Genomic DNA, 24,752 nt, shown 5'->3' with positions numbered 1-24,752 from the left:
CGGGCTGGACTGTTTCCATGATGCACTGGGTCAAGACTGATTTGCATTTGGCTGGGTTCAAACTGGAATGGAATGGTGAGCAAAAAAACGATCGATTTAGGCACAGATCTCTGTACTGGGGTGAATGTATGACATTGTTCTGCATTCTGCCCATCAACTGTTGTTTTTGCATTTGTCACCCCGAGTGGGACGGGTATGCTCAGACGTGAGTCTCATACTCTCCATGCCACTGGAATCAAGCTATCCCGGCTGAAGAGCGGTGAGACCCAGAAACCGGTCCGAGGATGCATTTTTCCAGTCCAGGGAGGACCTAGCTTGGCAGTTCGGGCTGGACTGTTCCCATGAGGCACAGGGTCAAGCCTGATTTGCATATGGCTGGGTTCAAACTGGAATGGCATGGTGAGCAAAAAAATGATGGATTTAGGCCCAGATCTCTGTACTGGGGTGAATGCTGTACTGGGGTGAATGTATGACATTGTTCTGCATTCTGTCCATCAACTGTTGTTTTTGCATTTGTCACCCCGAGCGGGACGGGTATGCTCAGATGTGTGTCTCGTGCTCTCCATGCCACTAGAAACAAGCTATCCTGGCTGAAGAGGGGTGAGACCCCGAAACCGGTCCTAGGATGCTTGTTTCCTGTCCAGGGAGGACCTGGCTTGGCAGTTCGGGCTGGACTTTTCCCATGAGGCACAGGGTCAAGACTGATTTTCATATGGCTGGGTTCAAACTGGAATGGAATGGTGAGCAAAAAAAACGATGGAATTAGGCCCAGATCTCTGTACTGGGGTGAATGTATGACATTGTTCTGCATTCTGTCCATCAACTGTTGTTTTTGCATTTGTCACCCCGAGTGAGATGGGTATGCTCAGACGTGAGTCGCGTGCTCTCCATGCCACTGGAATCAAGCTAATCTGCCTGAAAAGGGGTAAAACCCCAACACCGGACCTAGGATGCTTGTTTCCAGTCCAGGGAGGGCCTGGCCTGGCAGTTGGGGTTGGACTGTTCCTATGAGGCACAGGGTCAAGATTGATTTGCATATGGCTGGGTTCATACAGGAATGGCATGATGAGCAAAAAAACGATGGATTTAGGCCCAGATCTCTGTACTGTGGTGAATGTATGACATTGTTCTCCATTCTGTCCATCAACTGTTGTTTTTGCATTTGTCACCCCGAGTGGGATGAGTATGCTCAGACGTGAGTCCCGTGCTTTCCTTGCCACTGGAATCAAGCTATCCTGTCTGAAGAGGGGTGAGACCCTGGAACCGGTCCTAGGATGCTTGTTTCCAGTCCAGGGAGGACCTGGCTTGGCAGTTCGGGGTGGACTGTTTCCATGAGGCACAGGGTCCAGACTGATTTGCATATGGCTGGGTTCAAACTGGAATGGCATGGTGAGCAAAAAAACGATGGATTTAGGCCCAGATCTCTGTACTGGGGTGAATGTATGACATTGTTCTCCATTCTGTCCATCAACTGTTGTTTTTGCACTTGTCACCCCGAGAGGGACGAGCATGCTCTGACGTTAGTCCCGTGCTCTCCATGCCACTGAAATCAAGCTATCCTGTCTGAAGAGGGTTGAGACCCAGAAACCGGTCCTAGGATGCTTGTTTCCAGTGCAGGGAAGACCTGGCTTGGCAGTTCGGGCTGGAATGTTCCCATGAGTCACAGGGTCAAGACTGATTTGCAGATGGCTGGCTTCAAACTGGAATGGCGAGCAAAAAAACGATGGATTTAGGCCCAGATCTCTGTACTGATGTGAATGTATGACATTGTTCTGTATTCTTTCCATCAAATGTTGTTTTTGCATTTGGCACCCGGAGTGTGACGGGTATGCTCAGAGTGAGTCCCGTGCTCTCCATGCCACTGGAATCAAGCTATCCTGGCTGAAGAGGGGTGAGACCCCGAAACTGGTCCTAGGATGCTTGTTTCCAGTAAAGGGAGGACCTGGCTTGGAAGTTCGGGCTGGACTGTTCCCATGAGGCACAGGGTCAAAACTGATTTGCATATGGCTGGGTTCAAAGTGGAATCACATGGTGAGCAAAAAAATGATGGATTTAGGCACAGATCTCTGTACTGGGGTGAATGTATGACATTGTTCTGCATTCTGTCCATCAACTGTTGTTTTTGCATTTGTCACCCCGAGTGGGACAGGTATGCTCAGACGTGAGTCTCATACTCTCCATGCCACTGGAATCAAGCTATCCTGGCTGAAGATCGGTGAGACATAGAAACCGGTCCGAGGATGCATTTTTCCAGTCCAGGGAGGACCTAGCTTGGCAGTTCGGGCTGGACTGTTCCCATGAGGCACAGGGTCAAGCCTGATTTGCATATGGCTGGGTTCAAACTGGAATGGCATGGTGAGCAAAAAAATGATGGATTTAGGCCCAGATCTCTGTACTGGGGTGAATGTATGACATTGTTCTGCATTCTGTCCATCAACTGTTGTTTTTGCATTTGTCACCCCGAGTGGGACGGGTATGCTCAGACGTGTGTCTCGTGCTCTCCATGCCACTGGAAACAAGCTATCATGGCTGAAGAGGGGTGAGACCCCGAAACCGGTCCTAGGATGCTTGTTTCCAGTCCAGGGAGGACCTGGCTTGGCAGTTCGGGCTGGACTGTTCCCATGAGGCACAGGGTCAAGACTGATTTTCATATGGCTGGGTTCAAACTGGAATGGAATGGTGAGCAAAAAAAGCGATGGATTTAGGCCCAGATCTCTGTACTGGGGTGAATGTATGACATTGTTTTGCATTCTGTCCATCAACTGTTGTTTTTGCATTTGTCACCCCGAGTGGGACGGGTATCCTCAGACGTCAGTCCTGTGCTCTCCATGCCACTGGAATCAAGCTATCCTGGCTGAAGAGGGGTGAAAGCCCAGAACCGGTCCTAGGATGCTTGTTTCCAGTCCAGGGAGGACCTGGCTTTGCAGTTCGGGCTGGACTGTTCCCATGAGGCAAAGGGTTAAGACTGATTTGCATATGGCTGGGTTCAAACTGGGATGGCATGGTGGGCAAAAAAACAATGTATTTAGGCCCAGATCTCTGTACTGGGGTGAATGTATGACATTGTTCTGCATTCTGTCCATCAACTGTTGTTTTTGCATTTGTCACCCCGAGTGAGACGGGTATGCTCAGACGTGAGTCGCGTGCTCTCCATGCCACTGGACTCAAGCTAATCTGGCTGAAGAGGGGTAAAACCTCAAAACCGGTCCTAGGATGCTTGTTTCCAGTCCAGGGAGGGCCTGGCCTGGCAATTGGGGTTGGACTGTTCCTATGAGGCACAGGGTCAAGACTGATTTGCATATGGCTGGGTTCATACTGGAATGGCATGATGAGCAAAAAAACGATGGATTTAGGCCCAGATCTCTGTACTGGGGTGAATGTATGACATTGTTCTCCATTCTGTCCATCAACTGTTGTTTTTGCATTTGTCACCCCGAGTGGGATGAGTATTCTCAGACGTGAGTCCCGTGCTTTCCTTGCCACTGGAATCAAGCTATCCTGTCTGAAGAGGGGTGAGACCCTGAAACCTGTCCTAGGATGCTTGTTTCCAGTCCAGGGAGGACCTGGCTTGGCAGTTTGGGGTGGACTGTTTCCATGAGGCACAGGGTCCAGACTGATTTGCATATGGCTGGGTTCAAACTGGAATGGCATGGTGAGCAAAAAAACGATGGATTTAGGCCCAGATCTCTGTACTGGGGTGAATGTATGACATTGTTCTCCATTCTGTCCATCAACTGTTGTTTTTGCATTTGTCACCCCGAGTGGGATGTGTATGCTCAGACGTGAGTCCCGTGCTTTCCTTGCCACTGGAATCAAGCTATCCTGTCTGAAGAGGGGTGAGACCCTGAAACCTGTCCTAGGATGCTTGTTTCCAGTCCAGGGAGGACCTGGCTTGGCAGTTCGGGGTGGACTGTTTCCATGAGGCACAGGGTCCAGACTGATTTGCATATGGCTGGGTTCAAACTGGAATGGCATGGTGAGCAAAAAAACGATGGATTTAGGCCCAGATCTCTGTACTGGGGTGAATGTATGACATTGTTCTCCATTCTGTCCATCAACTGTTGTTTTTGCATTTGTCACCCCGAGTGGGATGTGTATGCTCAGACGTGAGTCCCGTGCTTTCCTTGCCACTGGAATCAAGCTATCCTGTCTGAAGAGGGGTGAGACCCTGAAACCTGTCCTAGGATGCTTGTTTCCAGTCCAGGGAGGACCTGGCTTGGCCGTTCGGGGTGGACTGTTTCCATGAGGCACAGGGTGCAGAATGATTTGCATATGGCTGGGTTCAAACTGGAATGGCATGGTGAGCAAAAAAACAATGGATTTAGGCCCAGATCTCTGTACTGGGGTGAATGTATGACATTGTTCTCCATTCTGTCCATCAACTGTTGTTTTTGCACTTGTCACCCTGAGAGGGACGAGCATGCTCAGACGTGAGTCCCGTGCTCTCCATGCCACTGAAATCAAGCTATCCTGTCTGAAGAGGGTTGAGACCCAGAAACCGGTCCTAGGATGCTTGTTTCCAGTCCAGGGAGGACCTGGCTTGGCAGTTCGGGCTGGACTGTTCCCATGAGGCACAGGGTCAAGACTGATTTGCATATGGCTGGCTTCAAACTGGAATGGCGAGCAAAAAAATTATTGATTTAGGCCCAGATCTCTGTACTGGGGTGAATGTATGACATTGTTCTGCATTCTGTCCATCAACTGTTGTTTTTGCATATGTCACACCAAGTGGGACGGGTATGCTCAGACGTGAGTCCCGTGCTCTCCATGCCACTGGAATCAAGCTATCCTGTCTGAAGAGGGGTGAGACCCCGAAACCGGTCCTAGGATGCTTGTTTCCAGTCCAAGGAGGACCTGGCTTGGCAGTTCGGGCTTGACTTTTCCCATGAGGCACAGGGTCAAGACTGATTTTCATATGGCTGGGTTCAAACTGGAATGGAATGGTGAGCAAAAAAAACGATGGATTTAGGCCCAGATCTCTGTACTGGGGTGAATGTATGACATTGTTCTCCATTCTGTCCATCAACTGTTGTTTTTGCACTTGTCACCCCGAGAGGGACGAGCATGCTCTGACGTTAGTCCCGTGCTCTCCATGCCACTGAAATCAAGCTATCCTGTCTGAAGAGGGTTGAGACCCAGAAACCGGTCCTAGGATGCTTGTTTCCAGTGCAGGGAAGACCTGGCTTGGCAGTTCGGGCTGGAATGTTCCCATGAGTCACAGGGTCAAGACTGATTTGCAGATGGCTGGCTTCAAACTGGAATGGCGAGCAAAAAAACGATGGATTTAGGCCCAGATCTCTGTACTGATGTGAATGTATGACATTGTTCTGTATTCTTTCCATCAAATGTTGTTTTTGCATTTGTCACCCGGAGTGTGACGGGTATGCTCAGAGTGAGTCCCGTGCTCTCCATGCCACTGGAATCAAGCTATCCTGGCTGAAGAGGGGTGAGACCCCGAAACTGGTCCTAGGATGCTTGTTTCCAGTAAAGGGAGAACCTGGCTTGGCAGCTCGGGCTGGACTGTTTCCATGATGCACTGGGTCAAGACTGATTTGCATATGGCTGGGTTCAGACTGGAATGGAATGGTGAGCAAAAAAACGATCGATTTAGGCACAGATCTCTGTACTGGGGTGAATGTATGACATTGTTCTGCATTCTGTCCATCAACTGTTGTTTTTGCATTTGTCACCCCGAGTGGGACAGGTATGCTCAGACGTGAGTCTCATACTCTCCATGCCACTGGAATCAAGCTATCCTGGCTGAAGATCGGTGAGACATAGAAACCGGTCCGAGGATGCATTTTTCCAGTCCAGGGAGGACCTAGCTTGGCAGTTCGGGCTGGACTGTTCCCATGAGGCACAGGGTCAAGCCTGATTTGCATATGGCTGGGTTCAAACTGGAATGGCATGGTGAGCAAAAAAATGATGGATTTAGGCCCAGATCTCTGTACTGGGGTGAATGTATGACATTGTTCTGCATTCTGTCCATCAACTGTTGTTTTTGCATTTGTCACCCCGAGTGGGACGGGTATGCTCAGACGTGTGTCTCGTGCTCTCCATGCCACTGGAAACAAGCTATCATGGCTGAAGAGGGGTGAGACCCCGAAACCGGTCCTAGGATGCTTGTTTCCAGTCCAGGGAGGACCTGGCTTGGCAGTTCGGGCTGGACTGTTCCCATGAGGCACAGGGTCAAGACTGATTTTCATATGGCTGGGTTCAAACTGGAATGGAATGGTGAGCAAAAAAAGCGATGGATTTAGGCCCAGATCTCTGTACTGGGGTGAATGTATGACATTGTTTTGCATTCTGTCCATCAACTGTTGTTTTTGCATTTGTCACCCCGAGTGGGACGGGTATCCTCAGACGTCAGTCCTTTGCTCTCCATGCCACTGGAATCAAGCTATCCTGGCTGAAGAGGGGTGAAAGCCCAGAACCGGTCCTAGGATGCTTGTTTCCAGTCCAGGGAGGACCTGGCTTTGCAGTTCGGGCTGGACTGTTCCCATGAGGCAAAGGGTTAAGACTGATTTGCATATGGCTGGGTTCAAACTGGGATGGCATGGTGGGCAAAAAAACAATGTATTTAGGCCCAGATCTCTGTACTGGGGTGAATGTATGACATTGTTCTGCATTCTGTCCATCAACTGTTGTTTTTGCATTTGTCACCCCGAGTGAGACGGGTATGCTCAGACGTGAGTCGCGTGCTCTCCATGCCACTGGACTCAAGCTAATCTGGCTGAAGAGGGGTAAAACCCCAAAACCGGTCCTAGGATGCTTGTTTCCAGTCCAGGGAGGGCCTGGCCTGGCAATTGGGGTTGGACTGTTCCTATGAGGCACAGGGTCAAGACTGATTTGCATATGGCTGGGTTCATACTGGAATGGCATGATGAGCAAAAAAACGATGGATTTAGGCCCAGATCTCTGTACTGGGGTGAATGTATGACATTGTTCTCCATTCTGTCCATCAACTGTTGTTTTTGCATTTGTCACCCCGAGTGGGATGAGTATTCTCAGACGTGAGTCCCGTGCTTTCCTTGCCACTGGAATCAAGCTATCCTGTCTGAAGAGGGGTGAGACCCTGAAACCTGTCCTAGGATGCTTGTTTCCAGTCCAGGGAGGACCTGGCTTGGCAGTTCGGGGTGGACTGTTTCCATGAGGCACAGGGTCCAGACTGATTTGCATATGTCTGGGTTCAAACTGGAATGGCATGGTGAGCAAAAAAACGATGGATTTAGGCCCAGATCTCTGTACTGGGGTGAATGTATGACATTGTTCTCCATTCTGTCCATCAACTGTTGTTTTTGCACTTGTCACCCCGAGAGGGACGAGCATGCTCTGACGTTAGTCCCGTGCTCTCCATGCCACTGAAATCAAGCTATCCTGTCTGAAGAGGGTTGAGACCCAGAAACCGGTCCTAGGATGCTTGTTTCCAGTGCAGGGAAGACCTGGCTTGGCAGTTCGGGCTGGAATGTTTCCATGAGGCACAGGGTCAAGACTGATTTGCAGATGGCTGGCTTCAAACTGGAATGGCGAGCAAAAAAACGATGGATTTAGGCCCTGATCTCTGTACTGATGTGAATGTATGACATTGTTCTGTATTCTTTCCATCAAATGTTGTTTTTGCATTTGTCACCTGGAGTGTGACGGGTATGCTCAGAGTGAGTCCCGTGCTCTCCATGACACTGGAATCAAGCTATCCTGGCTGAAGAGGGGTGAGACCCCGAAACTGGTCCTAGGATGCTTGTTTCCAGTACAGGGAGAACCTGGCTTGGCAGCTCGGGCTGGACTGTTTCCATGATGCACTGGGTCAAGACTGATTTGCATTTGGCTGGGTTCAAACTGGAATGGAATGGTGAGCAAAAAAACGATCGATTTAGGCACAGATCTCTGTACTGGGGTGAATGTATGACATTGTTCTGCATTCTGCCCATCAACTGTTGTTTTTGCATTTGTCAACCCGAGTGGGACGGGTATGCTCAGACGTGAGTCTCATACTCTCCATGCCACTGGAATCAAGCTATCCCGGCTGAAGAGCGGTGAGACCCAGAAACCGGTCCGAGGATGCATTTTTCCAGTCCAGGGAGGACCTAGCTTGGCAGTTCGGGCTGGACTGTTCCCATGAGGCACAGGGTCAAGCCTGATTTGCATATGGCTGGGTTCAAACTGGAATGGCATGGTGAGCAAAAAAATGATGGATTTAGGCCCAGATCTCTGTACTGGGGTGAATGCTGTACTGGGGTGAATGTATGACATTGTTCTGCATTCTGTCCATCAACTGTTGTTTTTGCATTTGTCACCCCGAGCGGGACGGGTATGCTCAGATGTGTGTCTCGTGCTCTCCATGCCACTAGAAACAAGCTATCCTGGCTGAAGAGGGGTGAGACCCCGAAACCGGTCCTAGGATGCTTGTTTCCAGTCCAGGGAGGACCTGGCTTGGCAGTTCGGGCTGGACTTTTCCCATGAGGCACAGGGTCAAGACTGATTTTCATATGGCTGGGTTCAAACTGGAATGGAATGGTGAGCAAAAAAAACGATGGAATTAGGCCCAGATCTCTGTACTGGGGTGAATGTATGACATTGTTCTGCATTCTGTCCATCAACTGTTGTTTTTGCATTTGTCACCCCGAGTGAGATGGGTATGCTCAGACGTGAGTCGCGTGCTCTCCATGCCACTGGAATCAAGCTAATCTGTCTGAAAAGGGGTAAAACCCCAACACCGGACCTAGGATGCTTGTTTCCAGTCCAGGGAGGGCCTGGCCTGGCAGTTGGGGTTGGACTGTTCCTATGAGGCACAGGGTCAAGATTGATTTGCATATGGCTGGGTTCATACTGGAATGGCATGATGAGCAAAAAAACGATGGATTTAGGCCCAGATCTCTGTACTGTGGTGAATGTATGACATTGTTCTCCATTCTGTCCATCAACTGTTGTTTTTGCATTTGTCACCCCGAGTGGGATGAGTATGCTCAGACGTGAGTCCCGTGCTTTCCTTGCCACTGGAATCAAGCTATCCTGTCTGAAGAGGGGTGAGACCCTGGAACCGGTCCTAGGATGCTTGTTTCCAGTCCAGGGAGGACCTGGCTTGGCAGTTCGGGGTGGACTGTTTCCATGAGGCACATGGTCCAGACTGATTTGCATATGGCTGGGTTCAAACTGGAATGGCATGGTGAGCAAAAAAACGATGGATTTAGGCCCAGATCTCTGTACTGGGGTGAATGTATGACATTGTTCTCCATTCTGTCCATCAACTGTTGTTTTTGCACTTGTCACCCCGAGAGGGACGAGCATGCTCTGACGTTAGTCCCGTGCTCTCCATGCCACTGAAATCAAGCTATCCTGTCTGAAGAGGGTTGAGACCCAGAAACCGGTCCTAGGATGCTTGTTTCCAGTGCAGGGAAGACCTGGCTTGGCAGTTCGGGCTGGAATGTTCCCATGAGTCACAGGGTCAAGACTGATTTGCAGATGGCTGGCTTCAAACTGGAATGGCGAGCAAAAAAACGATGGATTTAGGCCCAGATCTCTGTACTGATGTGAAAGTATGACATTGTTCTGTATTCTTTCCATCAAATGTTGTTTTTGCATTTGTCACCCGGAGTGTGACGGGTATGCTCAGAGTGAGTCCCGTGCTCTCCATGCCACTGGAATCAAGCTATCCTGGCTGAAGAGGGGTGAGACCCCGAAACTGGTCCTAGGATGCTTGTTTCCAGTAAAGGGAGAACCTGGCTTGGCAGCTCGGGCTGGACTGTTTCCATGATGCACTGGGTCAAGACTGATTTGCATATGGCTGGGTTCAGACTGGAATGGAATGGTGAGCAAAAAAACGATCGATTTAGGCACAGATCTCTGTACTGGGGTGAATGTATGACATTGTTCTGCATTCTGTCCATCAACTGTTGTTTTTGCATTTGTCACCCCGAGTGGGACAGGTATGCTCAGACGTGAGTCTCATACTCTCCATGCCACTGGAATCAAGCTATCCTGGCTGAAGATCGGTGAGACATAGAAACCGGTCCGAGGATGCATTTTTCCAGTCCAGGGAGGACCTAGCTTGGCAGTTCGGGCTGGACTGTTCCCATGAGGCACAGGGTCAAGCCTGATTTGCATATGGCTGGGTTCAAACTGGAATGGCATGGTGAGCAAAAAAATGATGGATTTAGGCCCAGATCTCTGTACTGGGGTGAATGTATGACATTGTTCTGCATTCTGTCCATCAACTGTTGTTTTTGCATTTGTCACCCCGAGTGGGACGGGTATGCTCAGACGTGTGTCTCGTGCTCTCCATGCCACTGGAAACAAGCTATCATGGCTGAAGAGGGGTGAGACCCCGAAACCGGTCCTAGGATGCTTGTTTCCAGTCCAGGGAGGACCTGGCTTGGCAGTTCGGGCTGGACTGTTCCCATGAGGCACAGGGTCAAGACTGATTTTCATATGGCTGGGTTCAAACTGGAATGGAATGGTGAGCAAAAAAAGCGATGGATTTAGGCCCAGATCTCTGTACTGGGGTGAATGTATGACATTGTTTTGCATTCTGTCCATCAACTGTTGTTTTTGCATTTGTCACCCCGAGTGGGACGGGTATCCTCAGACGTCAGTCCTGTGCTCTCCATGCCACTGGAATCAAGCTATCCTGGCTGAAGAGGGGTGAAAGCCCAGAACCGGTCCTAGGATGCTTGTTTCCAGTCCAGGGAGGACCTGGCTTTGCAGTTCGGGCTGGACTGTTCCCATGAGGCAAAGGGTTAAGACTGATTTGCATATGGCTGGGTTCAAACTGGGATGGCATGGTGGGCAAAAAAACAATGTATTTAGGCCCAGATCTCTGTACTGGGGTGAATGTATGACATTGTTCTGCATTCTGTCCATCAACTGTTGTTTTTGCATTTGTCACCCCGAGTGAGACGGGTATGCTCAGACGTGAGTCGCGTGCTCTCCATGCCACTGGACTCAAGCTAATCTGGCTGAAGAGGGGTAAAACCCCAAAACCGGTCCTAGGATGCTTGTTTCCAGTCCAGGGAGGGCCTGGCCTGGCAATTGGGGTTGGACTGTTCCTATGAGGCACAGGGTCAAGACTGATTTGCATATGGCTGGGTTCATACTGGAATGGCATGATGAGCAAAAAAACGATGGATTTAGGCCCAGATCTCTGTACTGGGGTGAATGTATGACATTGTTCTCCATTCTGTCCATCAACTGTTGTTTTTGCATTTGTCACCCCGAGTGGGATGAGTATTCTCAGACGTGACTCCCGTGCTTTCCTTGCCACTGGAATCAAGCTATCCTGTCTGAAGAGGGGTGAGACCCTGAAACCTGTCCTAGGATGCTTGTTTCCAGTCCAGGGAGGACCTGGCTTGGCAGTTCGGGGTGGACTGTTTCCATGAGGCACAGGGTCCAGACTGATTTGCATATGGCTGGGTTCAAACTGGAATGGCATGGTGAGCAAAAAAACGATGGATTTAGGCCCAGATCTCTGTACTGGGGTGAATGTATGACATTGTTCTCCATTCTGTCCATCAACTGTTGTTTTTGCATTTGTCACCCCGAGTGGGATGTGTATGCTCAGACGTGAGTCCCGTGCTTTCCTTGCCACTGGAATCAAGCTATCCTGTCTGAAGATGGGTGAGACCCTGAAACCTGTCCTAGGATGCTTGTTTCCAGTCCAGGGAGGACCTGGCTTGGCCGTTCGGGGTGGACTGTTTCCATGAGGCACAGGGTCCAGAATGATTTGCATATGGCTGGGTTCAAACTGGAATGGCATGGTGAGCAAAAAAACAATGGATTTAGGCCCAGATCTCTGTACTGGGGTGAATGTATGACATTGTTCTCCATTCTGTCCATCAACTGTTGTTTTTGCACTTGTCACCCTGAGAGGGACGAGCATGCTCAGACGTGAGTCCCGTGCTCTCCATGCCACTGAAATCAAGCTATCCTGTCTGAAGAGGGTTGAGACCCAGAAACCGGTCCTAGGATGCTTGTTTCCAGTCCAGGGAGGACCTGGCTTGGCAGTTCGGGCTGGACTGTTCCCATGAGGCACAGGGTCAAGACTGATTTGCATATGGCTGGCTTCAAACTGGAATGGCGAGCAAAAAAATTATTGATTTAGGCCCAGATCTCTGTACTGGGGTGAATGTATGACATTGTTCTGCATTCTGTCCATCAACTGTTGTTTTTGCATATGTCACACCAAGTGGGACGGGTATGCTCAGAAGTGAGTCCCGTGCTCTCCATGCCACTGGAATCAAGCTATCCTGTCTGAAGAGGGGTGAGACCCCGAAACCGGTCCTAGGATGCTTGTTTCCAGTCCAAGGAGGACCTGGCTTGGCAGTTCGGGCTTGACTTTTCCCATGAGGCACAGGGTCAAGACTGATTTGCATATGGCTGGGTTCAAACTGGAATGGCATGGTGAGCAAAAAAACTATGGATTTAGGCCCAGATCTCTGTACTGGGGTGAATGTATGACATTGTTCGGCATTCTGTCCATCAACTGTTGTTTTTGCATATGTCACACCAAGTGGGACGGGTATGCTCAGACGTGAGTCCCGTGCTCTCCATGCCACTGGAATCAAGCTATCCTGGCTGAAGAGGGGAGAGACCCCAAAACCGGTCCTTGGATGCTTGTTTCCAGTCCAGGGAGGACCTGGCTTGGCAGTTCGGGCTGGACTGTTCCCATGAGGCACAGGGGCAAGACTGATTTGCATATGGCTGGGTTCAAACTGGAATGGCATGGTGACCAAAAAAACGATGGATTTAGGACCTGGCTTGGCAGTTCGGGCTGGACTGTTCCCATGAAGCACAGGGGCAAGACTGATTTGCATATGGCTGGGTTCAAACTGGAATGGCATAGTGAGCAAAAAAACGATGGATTTAGGCCCAGATCTCTGTACTGTGGTGAATGTATGACATTGTTCTGCATTCTGTCCATCAACTGTTGTTTTCGCATTTGTCACCCCGAGTGGGACAGGTATGCTCAGACGTGAGTCCCGTGCTCTCCATGCCACTGGAATCAAGCTATCCTGGCTGAAGAGGGGTGAGACCCCGAAACTGGTCCTAGGATGCTTGTTTCCAGTCCAGGGAGGACCTGGCTTGACAGTTCGCGCTGGACTGTTCCCATGAGGCACAGGGTCAAGACTGATTTGCACATGGCTGGGTTCAAACTGGAGTGGCATGATGACCAAAAAACCTATGGAATTAGAACCAGATCTCTGTACTGGGGGGAATGTATGACATTGTTCTGCATTCTGTCCATCAACTGTTACTTTTGCATTTGTCACCCCGAGTGAGACGGGTATGCTCAGACGTGAGTCCCGTGCTCTCCATGCCACTGGAATCAAGCTAATCTGGCTGAAGAGGGGTAAAACCCCGAAACCGGTCCTAGGATGCTTGTTTCGAGTCCAGGGAGGACCTGGCTTGGCAGTTCGGGCTGGAATGTTCCCATGAGGCACAGGGTCAAGACTGATTTGCAGATGGCTGGCTTCAAACTGGAATGGCAAGCAAAAAAACGATGGATTTAGGCCCAGATCTCTGTACTGGTGTGAATGTATGACATTGTTCTGTATTCTTTTCATCAAATGTCTTTTTTGCATTTGTCACCCGGAGTGTGACGGGTATGCTCAGAGTGAGTCCCTTGCTCTCCATGCCACTGGAATCAAGCTATCCTGGCTGAAGAGGGGTGAATCCCCGAAACCGGTCCTAGGATGCTTGTTTCCAGTCCAAGGAGGACCTGGCTTGGCAGTTCGGGCTGGATTTTTCCCATGAGGCACAGGGTCAAGACTGATTTGCATATGGCTGGGTTCAAACTGGAATGGCATGGTGAGCAAAAAAACAATGGATTTAGGCCCCGATCTCTGTACTGGGGTGAATGTATGACATTGTTCTGCATTCTGTCCATCAACTGTTGTTTTTGCATTTTTCACCCGAGTGGGACGGGTATGCTCAGACGTGAGTCCCGTGCTCTCCATGCCACTGGAATCAAGCTATCCTGGCTGAAGAGGGGTAAAAGCCCGAAACCAGTCCTAGGATGCTTGTTTCCAGTCCAGGGAGGACCTGGCTTTGCAGTTCGGGGTGGACTGTTCCTATGAGTCACAGGGTCAAGACTGATTTGCATATGGCTGGGTTCAAACTGGAATGGCATGGTGAGCAAAAAAATGATGGGTTTAGGCCCAGATCTCTGTACTGGGGTGAATGTATGACATTGTTCTGCATTCTGTCCATCAACTGTTGTTTTTTGCATTCGTCACCCCGAGTGGGACGGGTATGCTCAGACGTGAGTCCCGTGCTCTCCATGCCACCGGAATCAAGCTATCCTGGCTGAAGAGGGGTGAAACTCCAAAACCGATTCTAGGATGTTTGTTTCCAGTGCAGGGAAGACCTGGCTTGGCAGTTTGGGCTGGACTGTTCAAATGAGGAACAGGGTCAAGACTGATTTGCATATGGCTGGGTTCAAACTGGAATGGCATGGTGAGCAAAATAACCATGGATTTAGGCCCAAAACTCTGTACTGGGGTGAATGTATGACATTGTTCTGCATTCTGTCCATCAACTGTTGTTTTTGCATATGACACCACAAGTGGGACGGGTATGCTCAGACGTGAGTCCCGTGCTCTCCATGCCACTGGAATCAAGCTATCCTGGCTGAAGAGGGGTAAAAGCCCGAAACCAGTCCTAGGATGCTTGTTTCCAGTACAGGGAGGACCTGGGTTGGCAGTTCGGGCTGGACTGTTCCCATGAGGCACACGGTCAAGACTGATTTGCATATGGCTGGGTTCAAACTGGAATGGCATGATGACCGAAAAAACTATGGAATTAGGCCCAAATTTCTGTACTGGGGTGAATGTATGACATTGTTCTGCATTCTGTCCATCAACTGTTGTTTTTTGCATTTGTCACCCCGAGTGGGATGGGTAGGCTCAGACGTGAGTCCCGTGCTCTGCATGCCACCGGAATCAAGCTATCCTGGCTGAAGAGGGGTGAAACTCCAAAACCGGTTCTAGGATGCTTGTTTCCAGTGCAGGGAAGACCTGGCTTGGCAGTTTGGGCTGGACTGTTCCCATGAGGAACAGGGTCAAGACTGATTTGCATATGGCTGGGTTCAAACTGGAATGGCATGGTGAGCAAAAAAACTATGGATTTAGGCCCAGATCTCTGTACTGGGGTGAATGTATGACATTGTTCTGCATTCTGTCCATCAACTGTTGTTTTCTGCATTTGTCACCCCGAGTGGGACGGGTATGCTCAGACGTGAGTCCCGTGCTCTCCATGCCACTGGAGTCAAGCTATCCTGGCTGAAGAGGGGTTAGACCCCAAAACCGGTCCTGGGATCCTTGTTTCCAGTACAGGGAGGACCTGGCTTGGCAGTTCGGGCTGGACTGTTCCCATGAGGCACACGGTCAAGACTGATTTGCATATGGCTGGGTTCAAACTGGAATGGCATGATGACCAAAAAAACTATGGAATTAGGCCCAGATCTCTGTACTGGGGTGAATGTATGACATTGTTCTCCATTCTGTCAATCAACTGTTGTTTTTGAATTTGTCACCCCGAGTGGGATGGGTATGCTCAGACGTGAGTCCCTTGCTCTCCATGCCACTGGAATCAAGCTATCCTGGCTGAAGAGGGGTAAAACCCCGAAACCGGTCATAGGATGCTTGTTTCCAGTCCAGGGAGGACCTGGCTTGGCAGTTCGGGCTGGACTGTTCCCATGAGGCACAGGGTCAAGCCTGATTTGCATATGGCTGGCTTCAAACTGGAATCGCGAGCAAAAAAACGATGGATTTAGGCCCAGATCTCTGTACTGGTGCGAATGTATGACATTGTTCTGCATTCTGTCCATCAACTGTTGTTTTTGCATTTGTCACCCCGAGCGGGACGGGTATGCTCAGACGTGAGTCCCGTACTCTCCATGCCTCTGGAATCAAGCTATCCTGGCTGAAGAGGGGTGAGACCCCGAAACCGGTCCTAGGATGCTTGTTTCCAGTCCAGGGAGGACCTGGCTTGGCAGTTCGGGCTGGACTGTTCCCATGAGGCAAAGGGTCAAGACTGATTTACATATGGCTGGGTTCAAACTGGAATGGCATGGTGAGCAAAAAACAATGGATTTAGGCACAGATCTCTGTACTGGGGTGAACGTATGACATTGTTCTGCATTCTGTCCATCAACTGTTGTTTTTGCATATGTCACCCCAAGTGGGACGGGTATGCTCAGACGTGAGTCCCGTGCTCTCCATGCCACTGGAATCAAGCTATCCTGGCTGAAGAGGGGTGAGACCCCAAAACCGGTCCTTGGATGCTTGTTTCCAGTCCAGGGAGGACCTGGCTTGGCAGTTCGGGCTGGACTGTTCCCATGAGGCACAGGGTCAAGACTGATTTGCATATGGCTGTTTTCAAACTGGAAAGGCATAGTGAGCAAAAAAACGATGGATTTAGGCCCAGATCTCTGTACTGGGGTGAATGTATGACATTGTTCTGCATTCTGTCCATCAACTGTTGTTTTTGCATTTGTCACCCCGAGTGGGATGGGTATGCTCAGACGTGAGTCCCTTGCTCTCCATGCCACTGGAATCAAGCTATCCTGGCTGAAGAGGGGTAAAACCCCGAAACCGGTCATAGGATGCTTGTTTCCAGTCCAGGGAGGACCTGGCTTGGCAGTTCGGGCTGGACTGTTCCCATGAGGCACAGGGTCAAGCCTGATTTGCATATGGCTGGGTTCAAACTGGAATGGCATGGTGAGCAAAAAACCGATGGATTTAGGCCCAGATCTCTGTACTGGGGTGAATGTATGACATTGTTCTCTATTCTGTCCATCAACTGTTGTTTTTGCATTTGTCACCCCGAGTGGGATGAGTATGCTCAGACGTGAGTCCCGTGCTTTCCTTGCCACTGGAATCAAGCTATCCTGTCTGAAGAGGGGTGAGACCCTGGAACCGGTCCTAGGATGCTTGTTTCCAGTCCAGGGAGGACCTGGCTTGGCAGTTCGGGGTGGACTGTTTCCATGAGGCACAGGGTCCAGACTGATTTGCATATGGCTGGGTTCAAACTGGAATGGCATGGTGAGCAAAAAAATGATGGATTTAGGCCCAGATCTCTGTACTGGGGTGAATGTATGACATTGTTCTCCATTCTGTCCATCAACTGTTGTTTTTGCACTTGTCACCCCGAGAGGGACGAGCATGCTCTGACGTTAGTCCCGTGCTCTCCATGCCACTGAAATCAAGCTATCCTGTCTGAAGAGGGTTGAGACCCAGAAACCGGTCCTAGGATGCTTGTTTCCAGTGCAGGGAAGACCTGGCTTGGCAGTTCGGGCTGGAATGTTCCCATTAGTCACAGGGTCAAGACTGATTTGCAGATGGCTGGCTTCAAACTGGAATGGCGAGCAAAAAAACGATGGATTTAGGCCCAGATCTCTGTACTGATGTCAATGTATGACATTGTTCTGTATTCTTTCCATCAAATGTTGTTTTTGCATTTGTCACCCGGAGTGTGACGGGTATGCTCAGAGTGAGTCCCGTGCTCTCCATGCCACTGGAATCAAGCTATCCTGGCTGAAGAGGGGTGAGACCCCGAAACTGGACCTAGGATGCTTGTTTCCAGTACAGGGAGAACCTGGCTTGGCAGCTCGGGCTGGACTGTTTCCATGATGCACTGGGTCAAGACTGATTTGCATATGGCTGGGTTCAAACTGGAATGGAATGGTGAGCAAAAAAACGATCGATTTAGGCACAGATCTCTGTACTGGGGTGAATGTATGACATTGTTCTGCATTCTGTCCATCAACTGTTGTTTTTGCATTTGTCACCCCGAGCGGGACGGGTATGCTCAGACGTGAGTCCCGTACTCTCCATGCCTCTGGAATCAAGCTATCCTGGCTGAAGAGGGGTGAGACCCCGAAACCGGTCCTAGGATGCTTGTTTCCAGTCCAGGGAGGACCTGGCTTGGCAGTTCGGGCTGGACTGTTCCCATGAGGCAAAGGGTCAAGACTGATTTACATATGGCTGGGTTCAAACTGGAATGGCATGGTGAGCAAAAAACAATGGATTTAGGCACAGATCTCTGTACTGGGGTGAATGTATGACATTGTTCTGCATTCTGTCCATCAACTGTTGTTTTTGCATATGTCACCCCAAGTGGGACGGGTATGCTCAGACGTGAGTCCCGTGCACTCCATGCCACTGGAATCAAGCTATCCTGGCTGAAGAGGGGTGAGACCCCAAAACCGGTCCTTGGATGCTTGTTTCCAGTCCAGGGAGGACCTGGCTTGGCAGTTCGGGCTGGACTGTTCCCATGAGGCACAGGGTCAAGCCTGATTTGCATATGGCTGGGTTCAAACTGGAATGGCATGGTGAGCAAAAAACCGATGGATTTAGGCCCAGATCTCTGTACTGGGGTGAATGTATGACATTGTTCTCCATTCTGTCCATCAACTGTTGTTTTTGCATTTGTCACCCCGAGTGGGATGAGTATGCTCAGACGTGAGTCCCGTGCTTTCCTTGCCACTGGAATCAAGCTATCCTGTCTGAAGAGGGGTGAGACCCTGGAACCGGTCCTAGGATGCTTGTTTCCAGTCCAGGGAGGACCTGGCTTGGCAGTTCGGGGTGGACTGTTTCCATGAGGCACAGGGTCCAGACTGATTTGCATATGGCTGGGTTCAAACTGGAATGGCATGGTGAGCAAAAAAATGATGGATTTAGGCCCAGATCTCTGTACTGGGGTGAATGTATGACATTGTTCTCCATTCTGTCCATCAACTGTTGTTTTTGCACTTGTCACCCCGAGAGGGACGAGCATGCTCTGACGTTAGTCCCGTGCTCTCCATGCCACTGAAATCAAGCTATCCTGTCTGAAGAGGGTTGAGACCCAGAAACCGGTCCTAGGATGCTTGTTTCCAGTGCAGGGAAGACCTGGCTTGGCAGTTCGGGCTGGAATGTTCCCATTAGTCACAGGGTCAAGACTGATTTGCAGATGGCTGGCTTCAAACTGGAATGGCGAGCAAAAAAACGATGGATTTAGGCCCAGATCTCTGTACTGATGTCAATGTATGACATTGTTCTGTATTCTTTCCATCAAATGTTGTTTTTGCATTTGTCACCCGGAGTGTGACGGGTATGCTCAGAGTGAGTCCCGTGCTCTCCATGCCACTGGAATCAAGCTATCCTGGCTGAAGAGGGGTGAGACCCCGAAACTGGTCCTAGGATGCTTGTTTCCAGTACAGGGAGAACCTGGCTTGGCAGCTCGGGCTGGACTGTTTCCATGATGCACTGGGTCAAGACTGATTTGCATATGGCTGGGTTCAAACTGGAATGGAATGGTGAGCAAAAAAACGATCGATTTAGGCACAGATCTCTGTACTGGGGTGAATGTATGACATTGTTCTGCATTCTGTCCATCAACTGTTGTTTTTGCATTTGTCACCCCGAGTGGGACAGGTATGCTCAGACGCGAGTCTCATACTCTCCATGCCACTGGAATCAAGCTATCCTGGCTGAAGAGCGGTGAGACATAGAAACCGGTCTGAGGATGCATTTTTCCAGTCCAGGGAGGACCTAGCTTGGCAGTTCGGGCTGGACTGTTCCCATGAGGCACAGGGTCAAGCCTGATTTGCATATGGCTGGGTTCAAACTGGAATGGCATGGTGAGCAAAAAAATGATGGATTTATGCCCAGATCTCTGTACTGGGGTGAATGTATGACATTGTTCTGCATTCTGTCCATCAACTGTTGTTTTTGCATTTGTCACCCCGAGTGGGACGGGTATGCTCAGACGTGTGTCTCGTGCTCTCCATGCCACTGGAAACAAGCTATCATTGCTGAAGAGGGGTGAGACCCCGAAACCGGTCCTAGGATGCTTGTTTCCAGTCCAGGGAGGACCTGGCTTGGCAGTTCGGGCTGGACTGTTCCCATGAGGCACAGGGTCAAGACTGATTTTCATATGGCTGGGTTCAAACTGGAATGGAATGGTGAGCAAAAAAAGCGATGGATTTAGGCCCAGATCTCTGTACTGGGGTGAATGTATGACATTGTTTTGCATTCTGTCCATCAACTGTTGTTTTTGCATTTGTCACCCCGAGTGGGACGGGTATCCTCAGACGTCAGTCCTGTGCTCTCCATGCCACTGGAATCAAGCTATCCTGGCTGAAGAGGGGTGAAAGCCCAGAACCGGTCCTAGGATGCTTGTTTCCAGTCCAGGGAGGACCTGGCTTTGCAGTTCGGGCTGGACTGTTCCCATGAGGCAAAGGGTTAAGACTGATTTGCATATGGCTGGGTTCAAACTGGGATTGCATGGTGGGCAAAAAAACGATGTATTTAGGCCCAGATCTCTGTACTGGGGTGAATGTATGACATTGTTCTGCATTCTGTCCATCAACTGTTGTTTTTGCATTTGTCACCCCGAGTGAGACGGGTATGCTCAGATGTGAGTCCCGTGCTCTCCATGCCACTGGACTCAAGCTAATCTGGCTGAAGAGGGGTAAAACCCCAAAACCGGTCCTAGGATGCTTGTTTCCAGTCCAGGGAGGGCCTGGCCTGGCAATTGGGGTTGGACTGTTCCTATGAGGCACAGGGTCAAGACTGATTTGCATATGGCTGGGTTCATACTGGAATGGCATGATGAGCAAAAAAACGATGGATTTAGGCCCAGATCTCTGTACTGGGGTGAATGTATGACATTGTTCTCCATTCTGTCCATCAACTGTTGTTTTTGCATTTGTCACCCCGAGTGGGATGAGTATGCTCAGACGTGAGTCCCGTGCTTTCCTTGCCACTGGAATCAAGCTATCCTGTCTGAAGAGGGGTGAGACCCTGAAACCTGTCCTAGGACGCTTGTTTCCAGTCCAGGGAGGACCTGGCTTGGCCGTTCGGGGGGGACTGTTTCCATGAGGCACAGGGTCCAGACTGATTTGCATATGGCTGGGTTCAAACTGGAATGGCATGGTGAGCAAAAAAACGATGGATTTAGGCCCAGATCTCTGTACTGGGGTGAATGTATGACATTGTTCTGCATTCTTTCCATCAAATGTTGTTTTTGCATTTTTCACCCGGAGTGGGACGAGTATGCTCAGACGTGAGCCCCGTGCTCTCCATGCCACTGGAATCAAGCTATCCTGTCTGAAGAGGGGTGAGACCCCGAAACCGGTCCTAGGATGCTTGTTTCCAGTCCAAGGAGGACCTGGCTTGGCAGTTCGGGCTTGACTTTTCCCATGAGGCACAGGGTCAAGACTGATTTGCATATGGCTGGGTTCAAACTGGAATGGCATGGTGAGCAAAATAACCATGGATTTAGGCCCAAAACTCTGTACTGGGGTGAATGTATGACATTGTTCTGCATTCTGTCCATCAACTGTTGTTTTTGCATATGTCACCACAAGTGGGACGGGTATGCTCAGACGTGAGTCCCGTGCTCTCCATGCCACTGGAATCAAGCTATCCTGGCTGAAGTGGGGTGAGACCCCAAAACCGGTCCTTGGATGCTTGTTTCCAGTCCAGGGAGGACCTGGCTTGGCAGTTCGGGCTGGACTGTTCCCATGAGGCACAGGGGCAAGACTGATTTGCATATGGCTGGGTTCAAACTGGAATGGCATGGTGACCAAAAAAACGATGGATTTAGGACCTGGCTTGGAGTTCGGGCTGGACTGTTCCCATGAAGCACAGGGGCAAGACTGATTTGCATATGGCTGGGTTCAAACTGGAATGGCATAGTGAGCAAAAAAACAATGGATTTAGGCCCAGATCTCTGTACTGTGGTGAATGTATGACATTGTTCTGCATTCTGTCCATCAACTGTTGTTTTTGCATTTGTCACCCCGAGTGGGACAGGTATGCTCAGACGTGAGTCCCGTGCTCTCCATGCCACTGGAATCAAGCTATCCTGGCTGAAGAGGGGTGAGACCCCGAAACTGGTCCTAGGATGCTTGTTTCCAGTCCAGGGAGGACCTGGCTTGACAGTTCGCGCTGGACTGTTCCCATGAGGCACAGGGTCAAGACTGATTTGCACATGGCTGGGTTCAAACTGGAGTGGCATGATGACCAAAAAAACTATGGAATTAGAACCAGATCTCTGTACTGGGGGGAATGTATGACATTGTTCTGCATTCTGTCCATCAACTGTTACTTTTGCATTTGTCACCCCGAGTGGGACGGGTATGCTCAGACGTCAGTCCCGTGCTCTCCATGCCACTGGACGAAAGCTAATCTGGCTGAAGAGGGGTAAAACCCCGAAACCGGTCCTAGGATGCTTGTTTCCAGTCCAGGGAGGACCTGGCTTGGCAGTTCGGGCTGGAATGTTCCCATGAGGCACAGGGTCAAGACTGATTTGCAGATGGCTGGCTTCAAACTGGAATGGCGAGCAAAAAAACGATGGATTTAGGCCCAGATCTCTGTACTGGTGTGAATGTATGACATTGTTCTGTATTCTTTCCATCAAATGTTGTTTTTGCATTTGTCACCCGGAGTGTGACGGGTATGCTCAGAGTGAGTCTCTTGCTCTCCATGCCACTGGAATCAAGCTATCCTGGCTAAAGAGGGGTGAATCCCCGAAACCGGTTCTAGGATGCTTGTTTCTAGTCCAAGGAGGACCTGGCTTGGCAGTTCGGGCTAGATTTTTCCCATGAGGCACAGGGTCAAGACTGATTTGCATATGGCTGGGTTCAAACTGGAATGGCATGGTGAGCAAAAAAACAATGGATTTAGGCCCCGATCTCTGTACTGGGGTGAATGTATGACATTGTTCTGCATTCTGTCCATCAACTGTTGTTTTTGCATTTTTCACCCGAGTGGGACGGGCATGCTCAGACGTGAGTCCCGTGCTCTCCATGCCACTGGAATCAAGCTATCCTGGCTGAAGAGGGGTAAAAGCCCGAAACCAGTCCTAGGATGCTTGTTTCCAGTCCAGGGAGGACCTGGCTTTGCAGTTCGGGGTGGACTGTTCCTATGAGGCACAGGGTCAAGACTGATTTGCATATGGCTGGGTTCAAACTGGAATGGCATGGTGAGCAAAAAAATTATAGGTTTAGGCCCAGATCTCTGTACTGGGGTGAATGTATGACATTGTTCTGCATTCTGTCCATCAACTGTTGTTTTTGCATTTGTCACCCCGAGTGGGACGGGTATGCTCAGACGTGAGTCCTGTGCTCTCCATGCCACCGGAATCAAGCTATCCTGGCTGAAGAGGGGTGAAACTCCAAAACCGATTCTAGGATGTTTGTTTCCAGTGCAGGGAAGACCTGGCTTGGCAGTTTGGGCTGGACTGTTCCCATGAGGAACAGGGTCAAGGCTGATTTGCATATGGCTGGGTTCAAACTGGAATGGCATGGTGAGCAAAATAACCATGGATTTAGGCCCAAAACTCTGTACTGGGGTGAATGTATGACATTGTTCTGCATTCTGTCCATCAACTGTTGTTTTTGCATATGTCACCCCAAGTGGGACGGGTATGCTCAGACGTGAGTCCCGTGCTCTCCATGCCACTGGAGTCAAGCTATCCTGGCTGAAGATGGGTGAGACCACAAAACCAGTCCTAGGATCCTTGTTTCCAGTACAGGGAGGACCTGGCTTGGCAGTTCGGGCTGGACTGTTCCCATGAGGCACACGGTCAAGACTGATTTGCATATGGCTGGGTTCAAACTGGAATGGCATGATGACCGAAAAAACTATGGAATTAGGCCCAGATCTCTGTACTGGGGTGAATGTATGACATTGTTCTGCATTCTGTCCATCAACTGTTGTTTTTTGCATTTGTCACCCCGAGTGGGATGGGTCTGCTCAGACGTGAGTCCCGTGCTCTGCATGCCACCGGAATCAAGCTATCCTGGCTGAAGAGGGGTGAAACTCCAAAACCGGTTCTAGGATGCTTGTTTCCAGTGCAGGGAAGACCTGGCTTGGCAGTTTGGGCTGGACTGTTCCCATGAGGAACAGGGTCAAGACTGATTTGCATATGGCTGGGTTCAAACTGGAATGGCATGGTGAGCAAAAAAACTATGGATTTAGGCCCAGATCTCTGTACTGGGGTGAATGTATGACATTGTTCTGCATTCTGTCCATCAACTGTTGTTTTCTGCATTTGTCACCCCGAGTGGGACGGGTATGCTCAGACGTGAGTCCCGTGCTCTCCATGCCACCGGAATCAAGCTATCCTGGCTGAAGAGGGGTGAAACTCCAAAACCGGTTCTAGGATGCTTGTTTCCAGTGCAGGGAAGACCTGGCTTGGCAGTTTGGGCTGGACTGTTCCTATGAGGCACAGGGTCAAGACTGATTTGCATATGGCTGGGTTCAAACTGGAATGGCATGGTGAGCAAAAAAATTATGGGTTTAGGCCCAGATCTCTGTACTGGGGTGAATGTATGACATTGTTCTGCATTCTGTCCATCAACTGTTGTTTTTGCATTTGTCACCCCGAGTGGGACAGGTATGCTCAGACGTGAGTCCCGTGCTCTCCATGCCACTGGAATCAAGCTATCCTGGCTGAAGAGGGGTGAGACCCCGAAACTGGTCCTAGGATGCTTGTTTCCAGTCCAGGGAGGACCTGGCTTGACAGTTCGCGCTGGACTGTTCCCATGAGGCACAGGGTCAAGACTGATTTGCACATGGCTGGGTTCAAACTGGAGTGGCATGATGACCAAAAAAACTATGGAATTAGAACCAGATCTCTGTACTGGGGGAAATGTATGACATTGTTCTGCATTCTGTCCATCAACTGTTACTTTTGCATTTGTCACCCCGAGTGGGACGGGTATGCTCAGACGTCAGTCCCGTGCTCTCCATGCCACTGGACGAAAG

The sequence above is a fragment of the Triturus cristatus genome, chromosome 1_1, assembly GCF_964204655.1.
Source record: "Triturus cristatus chromosome 1_1, aTriCri1.1, whole genome shotgun sequence".
Lineage (NCBI taxonomy): Eukaryota > Metazoa > Chordata > Amphibia > Caudata > Salamandridae > Triturus > Triturus cristatus.
This window is presented reverse-complemented; position numbering follows the sequence as displayed.